The sequence below is a fragment of the Phyllostomus discolor genome, chromosome 2 (assembly GCF_004126475.2).
Source record: "Phyllostomus discolor isolate MPI-MPIP mPhyDis1 chromosome 2, mPhyDis1.pri.v3, whole genome shotgun sequence".
NCBI lineage: Eukaryota > Metazoa > Chordata > Mammalia > Chiroptera > Phyllostomidae > Phyllostomus > Phyllostomus discolor.
The window spans coordinates 20,130,575-20,142,393 of NC_040904.2; positions in this window are offsets into that span (position 1 = coordinate 20,130,575).

Sequence of the window (11,819 nt, forward strand, 5' to 3'; positions counted from 1 at the left end):
GCCTGGCAAGTGCCCCGCAGGGACCAGGAGCCCGAAAACCAGGCCCACTCTTGGAGCAGAAGGAGGGACTGATCACCCCTCAGGCGGGAAGGCCCAGGCAGGGCGCCCACAGTTTGGGGGGGGGGGGGGGGGGGTGGGAACGTAATACACTCGGGGTGTCTGTGGGAATGACTGTGTCTGTTGCTCCACGGGGGGAAGCCTACAGAGCGTGAGTGAGCCCTAACCTGGGGTCCTCGGTCTGTCACACGGCATAACGGCTGGGGGTTTAACCCGAATCCTACACAGGCAGCCTTAGCTAAGACGGAACCCAAGTGCCCCAGGAGGGCCGAGGCCAGGCTGGCGACCTGAGAGTCCCTTCCCTTGTCTGTCCACACCGATCAGGAGAATTCATCTTGGCGGGGGAGGGTAGGGGTCCTGCCACAGTACGATATTGCATGTCTGTTAGAGATCGGACAGCAAGCCATGTGGGTGCTCCGCCATTTTGGGTAAAATGGAGGACGAGCCACGTGAATGCCCCCCCCACGGAGGGTGGAGCGTGCTGGGTTGTCGTCCTCTTGGATGATGGGTCACGTGAGAGCCCCTCCATCTTGGAACTGGGCAAGGTGCCAGGCTAAGGGCTCTCGTTAGACTATAAGCTGTGTGCTGCTGCTGTGTGGGCACCACATCAGTCTGGTTCTCAGTGTAACTGGTTCTGATAAGAATGGCTCTTGTTCTGAAGGACATGAACTGAGGACCAAGGGTGAACATCTGACCTGTAGGGTGTTTGCAGGGTCTGAGGTTCAGAAAACTGCAGGATGTCCCTGCAAATCTAGGGAATTTTAGTGGAAGGTACCTGCAGTGCCAGGGACTGTCGGCTGCCACATGCTGAGTTTAAGTATAGTCCTTCCCAGAGTGGGAAAGGAACCAGGATTAAAAGAGAATGATGGGCCCTGGCTGGCATAGCTCAGTGGATTGAGCGCGGGCTGGGAACCAAAGTGTCCCAGGTTCGATTCCCAGCCAGGGTACATTCCTGGGTTGCAGGCCATAACCCCCAGCAACCGCACATTGATGTTTCTCCCTCTCTCTCTCCCTCTCTCTCTCTCTCTCCTTCTCTCCCCCTCCTTCCTTTCCCGCTCTAAAAATAAATAAATAAAATCTTAAAAAAAAAAAAGAGAATGATGGTTAAATCTGAATGAGTAAAATTATGTATAAAGAATGTGAGGTTTTAAACCTGGAGTAAAGGAAACCCCAAATATTTGTTTTCTGGTTTTGTGGGAAAAGAGCAAATTTCTCACATTGGTGTCGTTTCTGATCAGAAACCCTCTGTACTTGAAGACCTGTTTAAGGTCACCTGTAAGACCTAAGAAAGGTCACCTGTAAACGGTTGGGGAGAATGCCTTTGCCACTCGGGACCCAGGAAGGGTCATTTGGGGCTGATGACTGCTTCAGCCAGAGGCAAAGCAGCATGTCTCTGCCAAAGGACTGGGCCTGAAGGAGCATGTCTCTGCGAGGCACCCATGGACACATTGGTGCAAGAGAATGCCCCTACTGTGTATTGTTCTGGAACTCTGTGTTTTGGATTTTGCTCTGTATCTGCTCTAAAAAGGAAATTGAGGATTCCAGGGAAGGTTGAAACTTCACACTCTGTAGGAAAGTAAATAAAAAATATAATATAATATATAAAAATATAATATATAATATATATCATATACAAATATAATTTATATTTACAATATATATAAAATTAAATGTATATATATAAAATATTATATATATAATATATATATAAATGAAGAAGGTCTGTGGGAAACTGCAAAAATAAATGGAAAGGTAAAAGTTTTAGGAAGGGACTATGTGGTGTTAGTTAATAATAGCAGGTATAAGGCATGGAGATGCAATCTTGGTGGATATCAGAAGCTGTATGAAAGAAAAAATAGAGGGTTTGTGAGTGTTGCAGAATGTCTGGAAGTGAAGGTTTCGAGAAGCCCGGTGGATATCAGAAGGGAAAGGATTTTCCTTCACGCTTTGTACTTTTCTCCCTATCTGATCCCTCCAGAATTTGGCATTCTGAAGGAGTGAGTGAAGACATAAGGTTTCTTTGCATAAAACCAATAAGATCAGTCGTTAATAGTGGTTTTGTTAACCAAGACTTTGGCTGGAATGTCACATCTGAAGGAACCCATATATGGGTTCTGGTCATCACCAGAAAGCCCTGAGGAACGGGGATTGACTTGTGAAGCGAGCATATGCCCACGAGAAAAGCCTGGCACTTTGGTTGGTTGTGCAGTTCATGGCAGTCTTTCCAGGGAAGGAACGAAGGTTGCTTTCATGAAAGATGGCCAAAAAGGAACCTGTGGGCACAATGGAAGCCTCAAGGATCTGAGTGAAACAACTGGTACAGGTGAAGCCAGATGGCGGATGTGTGGCTCTGCTTCTGTGCCCTGAGGGGCGGACTCAGAAGTCAATTTAAAGGTTCCCTGTGTGAGTTCCAGCAAGGTAGACTCAAGGATCATAAGTAATCCAGGCTGCTCTTGGTGTATTTATGCAAATGAACAGACAAAATGAAAAGCGGAACTCAAAGTAGTCCCTTTAATAACAGTGAGGGTGATCTTAAGGAGAAAAATGGTGGTTCAAGGAAAATCACAATGCTCAGTATTGGACCCCAGAATGACGCAGCTAACTGTCTTGAAAGTGTCTTTTTGTTTGAAAGTTGAAACTGGGTTTGTAATATCATTAAAGATATACAATTTACAGGTATGGAGGACCTGTCAAATTGCCATTGCTAAATGTCATTGCAGGAAGGACCTTGCAACTGAATGTCTTCCCAAAAGACAGTCTCACAGTCACAAAGACTGGTTTGGGGACTATTGTGTGAATTAACCTGTGTGTTCTTCTGTTTTCATAGGATGTACACCTATGACTTCATTACCTGAGTGATTGGTTGCAATATGGGCCTCACTTAAGGAGCCCATTCTTCATCATCGCCCCCTGAAACTCAATGGTTTGGCTGAACTGAGTGGTTGGGTTGGTGAGCAGTTGGGGCGATCTCTGGGCTTCACTTTAGAACTGATCTTCCCTTTTCTGTCTTGATGGCTTGGACAGGAAGGGTTCAGATATCTGGAAGGAGGGAAATCCTAATATATTCCCCTCAGCCCAAGTGAAGTATAATGGGCCACAAGAGTTTTGGATAGGTGTGGCATGCCTTGTACACCTTCCTCCAGATAAGCCATTCTTTACTTAAGTTCCTGCCTTTGTCATTTAGTGGTTATGATTTAATTGGGCCTTTCAACTCTTTCCAAATCTGTCATCTCCAGAATATGACCAGGATGCCAATGGTCCAGTAATGCCAGTCTTTGGACACCAAGCCTGCGATTTTCTGGTGACAGCCAATTCACCAGGATTCTGTAAGGTCCTTCCCCTTTCAGGGAGGACTCCCTCTGTGCTGCACCCCCCACCTTCAGGACACCCCTGACCCACGGGGTAGGTAGGACAATGTCCATTTCCAGCTGGAAATAGTTACAAGAAGATAAGACCTTCGTCCATTGTCTTTTAAAAGAATTTAAAGTGGGTGTATATCTGAAATGAGAGATCGTTACAGGGTGCAGCCAAGAGAGAGGACCCCAAATGGGCATTTAAAACGGGGTCCAGAACTCAAGGCATCCAGGAGATTTTAAGATGTCTTCACCCCTTCCCCCACAGGTGTGAGTTGGGGGAGGGACACACAGAGCAAGAACATGCAGGGCTGTTTTATACAGCAACAGCTTTACAGCTAATCCATGGCATAGTCATTTGACATACCCATAGCCTTTGGCTGGTCACTTAGATATGCTGAATAGCTGTGACCAGGCTGTGAACCAGGGAGATAAAGAAAGACTCCCCAGCCCAAGATGTGACTGGGAGGCAGGTCCCACGAGTTACAGCGCCTGCACGGAAGCTAGAAGAGGATTGGCTCCATGGCATGGGGCCACACCTGCCCAGACCCATGATGGCAGCCGGCCGGGAGCGGGTATTGGCCTGTCCAGAATCTGTGGGCCATCAAAGAAGCAGCCGTCACCCTTCACCAGTGGTCCCAAACCGGTACACCCTCCTGAGCCAGCTTCCCCCACAGCAATGTGATTTACCTGCTTTGATCTGAAGGATGCCTTCTCCTGCATTCCTGTGGCACCTTCTAGCCAACCCATTTTTGCCTTCGAATGGAAAGATCCTCACACAGCAGTCAAGACTTAGTTAACCTGGACTAGACTGCCCCAGGGGTTTAAGAACTCCCCAACCTTATTTGGGGAAGCCCTAGCAGGACACCTGAAGCCCCTCACTAAGGGGTGGGGTGGCCGTACCTGACGATTCTGCAGTACATGGACGACCTCCTCCTGGCGACCCCATTCCAGGAACGGTGCTGGCGGGAACGCACACGCTGCTCAAGCACCTCGCTGAATTAAGGAAAGAACACCAGAAGCACATCCCGAACACACTCCTACTCTTCACGTCCAGTTGCAGAGGGCGCACGCTGTGTGTCTGAAGTGCCCCCACAGCCGTCCGCGCAGTCCTCTCTCATGGCCCTTCATGGTGCTGCATCGGGTTCACCTGCCCCAGCAGCCTACGAGCTCCCTCGGGGTTGTGGTGTGCCGCCCAGCGCAGTGCTCAGCAACCAGACTTGTCAGAAGTACTCACAGTATGATCAGGGGCTCGGACGGAAAATGGCCCCTTAGCTAAATTCTACCAGGAAACTGGACTGCCCTGGACAGACTTGTTGCCGCTAGCATTGCCTAGGTTGCAGGAGTCACCCCTTGGATCCTCTATAGCTGGGCCAAAACAGCAGCAGATCCCAAGGACCCGAGGACCCGAGGACTAGGCCTGCACCTAGAATACTGACGCTGAGGCACTGGAGGATGCCAGCCAGTAGAGAAGACACCAAGGAATGGACCATTGTTCCGCAGGGTACCTGACTTTAATTGGCATCTTCGCAGGAGCATTGGGAATTGGACTAGTGACTATGAACCCTGCAGAATGGAATTCCACAGAGCCAATCACCCTAGGAATACTTTGTCTCTGTTTGCATTTGGGTTTATTGTATGCTTCGCTTAACAAATGCGGCCCCTGTCTCAGCTCCAGCCTGCAAATGTAATACCGCCGGGCATAGGATTATGCTCAGCGGTAGAGTGGTCTCTTACTATCTCCCAAGGTCAGCTTTCAGCTCCTCCACTGACATACCATCAGGTTGCATTCAGCCACAGCAATCCCTCTGCACTTGGGGAGGGAAGGTATACTGGACTGGAGTAATATCCAGGACTGTAGGATACCACCCGGAAGGGTCAGGCATATGGGACTCTGCATCCTCCGAAATTTGGTCCAACACCTGGGGCCACAGTGACTTGTAGGGCAGCCACCAAAGTGTTAGCCCTCCAGTGGTATCAACACCAGTAGCAGCAGTTGCAACCCTCCCAAGGACCTCAGCCATATAGCCAGGTATATAGTGATGCTAAAGGGATATAAACACCTTATAGCATCAAAGGGGATGTGACAGGACATAGCTGAGCAGAAGCCATTTTTAGGTAGGAGCTGACCAGCAGCTGTTCCCAGACAGCAGCCATTCCCAGATAAGCAATTATCTCAAGGTCATACACTAACCCCCATTTTAGCAGCTCCACCCCTTCCCCTCCTCCTTCTGCCTGTGTAACAAGCATATAAAGGAAACTCCAGCTTGAGCTCATTGCCCAGAATTTGGATTTTTTTATCTCCTCTGGGTCCGCATGCATGAATAAGCCCTACTTCACAAACTCCCAGGCCGTCTGAGTCGTCTTTTCCGTAACAGGATCATATAGTATGTACCATTAAATTCTTCATTTATTTTAAACTTTTTCCTAGTTTTCAAACCATATTTCCCCCATGATGTTATCTCTACTCCTTGGTCTCCCTTGTGTTCACTCTGCAAAACTGTTCTGTTTTGTTTTTGTCTTCTGAATTCTTTCTTGGCTGTTACTAATTAATTTCTGAGTTTTGTGATTCAGGTTTATGTTGCTTTTTTACATTGTAGATCATTGTCTTAATAACTTAAGGTGATCTTAAAACATGTCTTTCTAGTTTTTCATCTGTTTTGTGGGCAAAATTTTCTATTAGTTTTTCATTGCCTATAGATAGGTTATTCTGTTTCTTATTGTGCTTACTCTTACATTAATTCTGAGTGATATACTTCAGTCATTTTCTGCTGCTCATTTTCATGGAATTCATTATCTTAACTTTTAGAAGGTTTTGTATATTTTTAAAATTATGGTTCTCAAGTTCCCTCTTCTGTTCGTGTGAAATATTACATTTTGTATTCACCGTGTAATCTGCATCATCTTTTACCCTGCTCTGCTCAATCAGATTCTATTTTCAGCAGTTTCTTCTTAGTCTGGAGCTCTGTCCTGGCAGGAGTTTTGATTGGTTAATGTTGAGGGGTAATAGGGCCCAGACTGTTTCATTCCCTTCAGATCTAATTGCTGATCGCTTGTACTCACTCGCGAACAGGATGCTCAAATTCTTGCTAGTTTCAACTGCTCTTCGATTTGTTACTAAGACATTTGAATACATGTCTGTAAGTTCTTCTCTGCTGCTCTCCTCTGCTTCCTCCAGGATAAGGGGGCTGCACGGGTCTTGAAGCTGTTAGTGGGCTGTCCCCACAGCTCATTCTTTGAGATCCGTGCAGGTCCTTTACATTTTGGCTTATATTTGCTTTATGTTATATATAGTTGCCCACATTGGGGGTTGTAGTATCCAAGTTTCTGTGTGGGTGCTCATAGGGAGACTGAAGGTTTTTCCAAAACTAAGGACTCATTTTTCAGTAATAATAGGATAATAGGATAAACATAAAAATTAATAAATAGAGGAGATTTTCAAAATATATTTAATAAAATTGATTTAAGTTATACATATTGACCACAGTAGCAAATAATGTCATCGTACACATTTTTAAGTACACATGGAAGTTTTAAAAACTATTCTTGGCCATAGGTAATTACTTTCAAATTTAAAATGATTGAAGCCAGGTAAAGAACATTCTTTGGCCACAGTGGGACTAAGCTAGAAATTAATAACAACATGATAATTAGAAAATCCCCAACAAATACCATATGATCTCGCCTATAGGTGACCTTAATGAACAAAACAACCAAGCAAGCAAAATAGTACCAAAGACATGGAAATACAGAACAAACTGACAGTGACCAGAGAGGAGGGGGAGGGGGATAACAGGGAAAAGAAGGGGAAGGGACAAGTCAAGGAACATGTATAAAGGACCCACGGACAAAGACAACAGGGTGGGAAGGATTGAATATGGGAGGTGGGCGTGGGTAGGCCCGGGAAGAGTAATGGGGGAAATGGGGAAAACTGATTGACCAACAATAAAAAATTTTTTAAAAGAAGTCAAAAGAAAACTCCCATGTGTTTGAAAAAATAAATGTATTGCTAAATAATTTATGATAAAAATGATTCACTATAAAAATTAGAATACATTTTTATTTGAATGATAATGAAAACACCACATGCATTGCAAAACTTGTGGGATGCAGCTAAGCCTGGCCTTAAAAGGGAGTTTACAACTAAAGCACACACGCTAGAAAAGAAACAGGGACAGTCATCAGTGAGCTAAATACTGGTCTGACTAAGCCTTCAGCTTGTATTTTACAGAATCCTGTTCTGCATTCCAAGGTCTACTCATCAAAATACCTTAAAACCTCCCAGTCACACCAAACTAGCATGCCTATAGACCTGTGTGCGTACATACCCCTCTGCCTAGAAGACTGTCTTTTTACCTTATTTTTGCATCAGAAATCAAATCCCTGTTATGAAATCTAATCTCAGTACGTGATTTGCTCATACCATTTATCAACTGCCCATTACTTCCATTTGGACTCCATGCTTGCTGTATAGACTTCTATCAGTGGCTGTAGCATTTTAACTATTTGTGTAAACATATGAATCTCATTTAAATAGTTATCTATTTTTAAATCCCCCACCCTTGGGAGCAAGAGGAATAGTTCGGATGAGAGGCACAGAATTTTGGGAGTGGGAGAGAGCCTATGAAAATGAGGAAGGCTATGAATGGACTCTATGTTTTTTATGTATATCAATACACATATATAATATACACACACGTATGTACACATATATACATATGTACACATATACATATCTATGCATACGTGAGTAGAATTGCTGACTCATAGAAAATGTAGTGCTACATTATTTTCTAAATAGCTGTGACAGTTTACATTCTCAAAAGCATTCCCATTAATCTGTATCTTTTCCAATAATTGCATGTTAGACCTCTTTCTTTTTGCAATCAAATTTGGGCAATGCAGTGTCTTTTGTGGTTTTAATTGTGGTTTTCTAAATTTGAATGAGCTTGGTTATCTTCCCATATTTACTGGTAGTTCTTTTTCATGAAGCACTTCTTCGAGTCTTCTGCTTGGTTTTCTATTGCTTACTCTTTTCTCATTAATTTGTGCAGTGCACAAACATATTTCCATACACAGACATATATGCATATGGAGTATTCTGAATCTGGTACTTTTGTTCCTTTTCTTCTAAATGAGATCCTTCATGAGTAGAAGTTAGTAATATTAAAGTAGTAAAGTTGACCAATTATTTTTATGGTTAGTAGTATGGGTCCCTCATTTAAATAATTATTTAGAACCTAAGTTCAGAAATATATACTTCGTTTCATATATTTGGCTTTCTTTTTAATTCCAACTTCAGAAGCAATTCAGACACAATGTACCTGCATCTGGACAGGACTCCAATCCATGTCCGTGTTCCCCCAAGGACATCTGGGCCTTCTCAAATGCTGCCACCACTGACAATGTTGTCCTGGTAAGTACTGAGGAGAACAGTTTTTTATATTAATTATACTAGGATAATGATTCTCTGAGGAGTAACCCAAAGATTATGTCTGTGTGCAATACATGATGAGCTCGTTTTAATCAAACTAGCTAAAATCCATGAACTGGCTTGATGAACACACATTTGCTAAGAATAACTTTGTCCAGGACCTCCAGATAAATGTTATAGATGCACGAGATAAAACTCTCCTGGGTGGACAATAAGAAATGCAATGTCTGTGGACTATATTGATGGATATGTATATGAACTTTGGCCCTGGTCAACTCCTGATCAACTTTGGGTTGCTAGAAATACTTCCACATTTGAGCGGAGTGTAGAACAAAAACAGGGCTGTGCAGGTGACTTCTGTGACATCCCCTGCTCAGGCACTTGCAGATGAAGTCAAGCACTGCCACCCAGTGGTGCTTTTGGGGATTTGGGATTCAGAATCTATAAGAAGCAATGTGTTGCTTTTTCAAAAAACTTTTTTATTGAACTTTTTAGGGTGACATTGGTTAATAAGATGAAGTGGGTTTTGGGTGTACAACTTTATCATATATCATCTGCATACTGTATTGTGTGTTCACCACCCCAAGTCAAGCTTCCTTACATCCCCATTTACCAACCCCATACCCTTTTTTACCTCCTCCCATGAGGTACTGCTTCACTGAATGTCAGTTGCTAGTTTATTATTGGGCCTTGGTGCAAACAGCTTCCATTACAGAACCCACCAGGTGATCCTTAAGACCTGAAAAATCTTTTGAACTGCATAATTTCAGAGAGAGATGTCTGGAGAAGCATATGGGTGGGTTTAAGTCATCTTGCTATATTTTCTATTTGTTCCATTTGTTCATTGTTGCAACATTTTCCTGCTTTTTAAAATAGATTAATTTGGTATTTTAAAGATTTAATTGTATCTCCATTATTGGGATATTGGTTTTATTATTTTTAGTGGTTTCTTTAAGAGTTTACAGTACTTACCTTCATGTTATGACTTCAAATGTTATGGCATGTCAGCGGTAAGAAATTTCCAACAGTATAGTGCCATTTCTTCCATGTCTTCTATTAGATTATTATTGCCATATATTTCTATTTTATAAGTGTGATGAACCCAACTTAATATTTAAAATATGTTTGCTTTAAAGAGTTATTCATCTTGCCCTGCCCAGTGTAGCTCACTTTGTTGGAGCATCATCCTATAAACCGAAAGGTTGCAGGTTCAATTCCCAGTCGGAACACATGCACAGGTAGTGGGATTGGTTCCTGGTCAGGGCACCTACTAGTGGTCCCTAGTCTGCAAGTGTTTAGAATAAGTGTTCACTTTTGTGAGAGATTTTCATCTGTAACTGGCTTGTTCTTTACTGGACTTGTCAAAATTTGGGTTCAAGTCTGCTGGTATCATAAAATGATTTGTGAAGTACTCCATCAATATTTTTTTCCTTCTCTGGAAAGTGTGTATAAAACTGGTATTTTCTTTTTTCAAAATCTTGAAGAATTCAACAGTGAACATCTCACCACTGTTTTTTATTGTAGGAAGTTTTTTAAAATTGCAGATGAAATCTCTTTAATAGTGTTATTAGCAACCAGTTTGTTTAAAATTTCTTCATGGCTGACTTTAGAGTTTTTAAGAGATTTATCCATTTTGTCCAAGATTTTAAATTTATTGGCATAATGTTGTGTATAATATTTTATTTTTAAAACTGACATTCGAATCTGTAGTGATGTCTTATTGCTTATTTCTGTTATATTTTTCTTGATGAGTCACTTAAGGATTTATCAATTGTCTGAGCTCTTTAAAGGTGTTAGTTGATCCTCTTTATCTCATGTTTATTTTTATTTCATTAATTAATGATTGTATTTTTTATTTCCTTCTACAGACTTTTAAGCTTTATTTACCATTTGCACCTTATTGAGGTGGATGATCGGGTTATTGATTTTCATCTTGAGGAATAATATCAAATGCACACTTTAAAAATATGTCTCATATGGATGTGAGGGCGATGTGGCTGCAACTTCTGTCACCCCAGCGGTCACCAGGGCTGACTCGGCTGATCCCCCTGGCTAGGGTGGTGTCCCTTCCTCCCTCGCCAGTCCCAGTGTGTCCTTTCCAGAGCTGCTCATTTGGTTGAAGAGGACTGCCTCCCCAGCTGGAGGAGAGGATGGGTCTTTGGTCAGGGTGTACACCAGGAGCTGTGCTCCACTGCTGGAACATCCAAGCAAGCTCTCCAGAACATGTGTCATTCGTTTAGAGATACAGGTAACTGAACACTTTTCCAACATTTTAAAGTTTGGCAGCAATGTGGATTAATGAGGAACGCTTTCATGATATTATACTTACTTCCTTGTCAAGTGCTTTTCAGGTCTTATGATGAGTAAATGAGTGACTTAATAATTAGAAGAAGATAATGTTGCTACATCTTTCATTTTGTGTACGAAAAAATAATTTAGCCTACCGAAAATTATCAATTCTACTGACTTTCAGCAGAAAGAAAGAAGGATTATCAGTCTTGAGTCAAGAACAAACCAAAGCCCTGGCTGGCATAGCTCAGTGGATTGTGTGCAGGCTGTGAACCAAAGCATCGCAGGTTCAATTCCCAGCCAGGGCACATGCCTGGGCTGCAGGCCACAGGCCCCTGCAACTGCACATTGATGTTTCTCTCTTTCTCCCTCCCTTCCCTCTCTAAAATAAGTAAATAAATAAATCTTAAAAAAAAAAAAAAGAACAAACCACATTATGTACAACTAAGGGAAATGGCCTTAACAAGAACTTACACAATAATTCAAATGAGACAGAATGATGAAACTGCATGTTTAATCAGCACTTTGACAAAAGATATCCTTTGTGTTATATTTCACAGATAAAAATATCATATTGTGTTCATACTACCAACCGATAGTTATGTAAAGTCAAAATAACTTGTTTGCTAGAACTTGCTGAGCAAATAAGAAGTCTCATATGCTTTTACTGTTTAAACATGTGTACA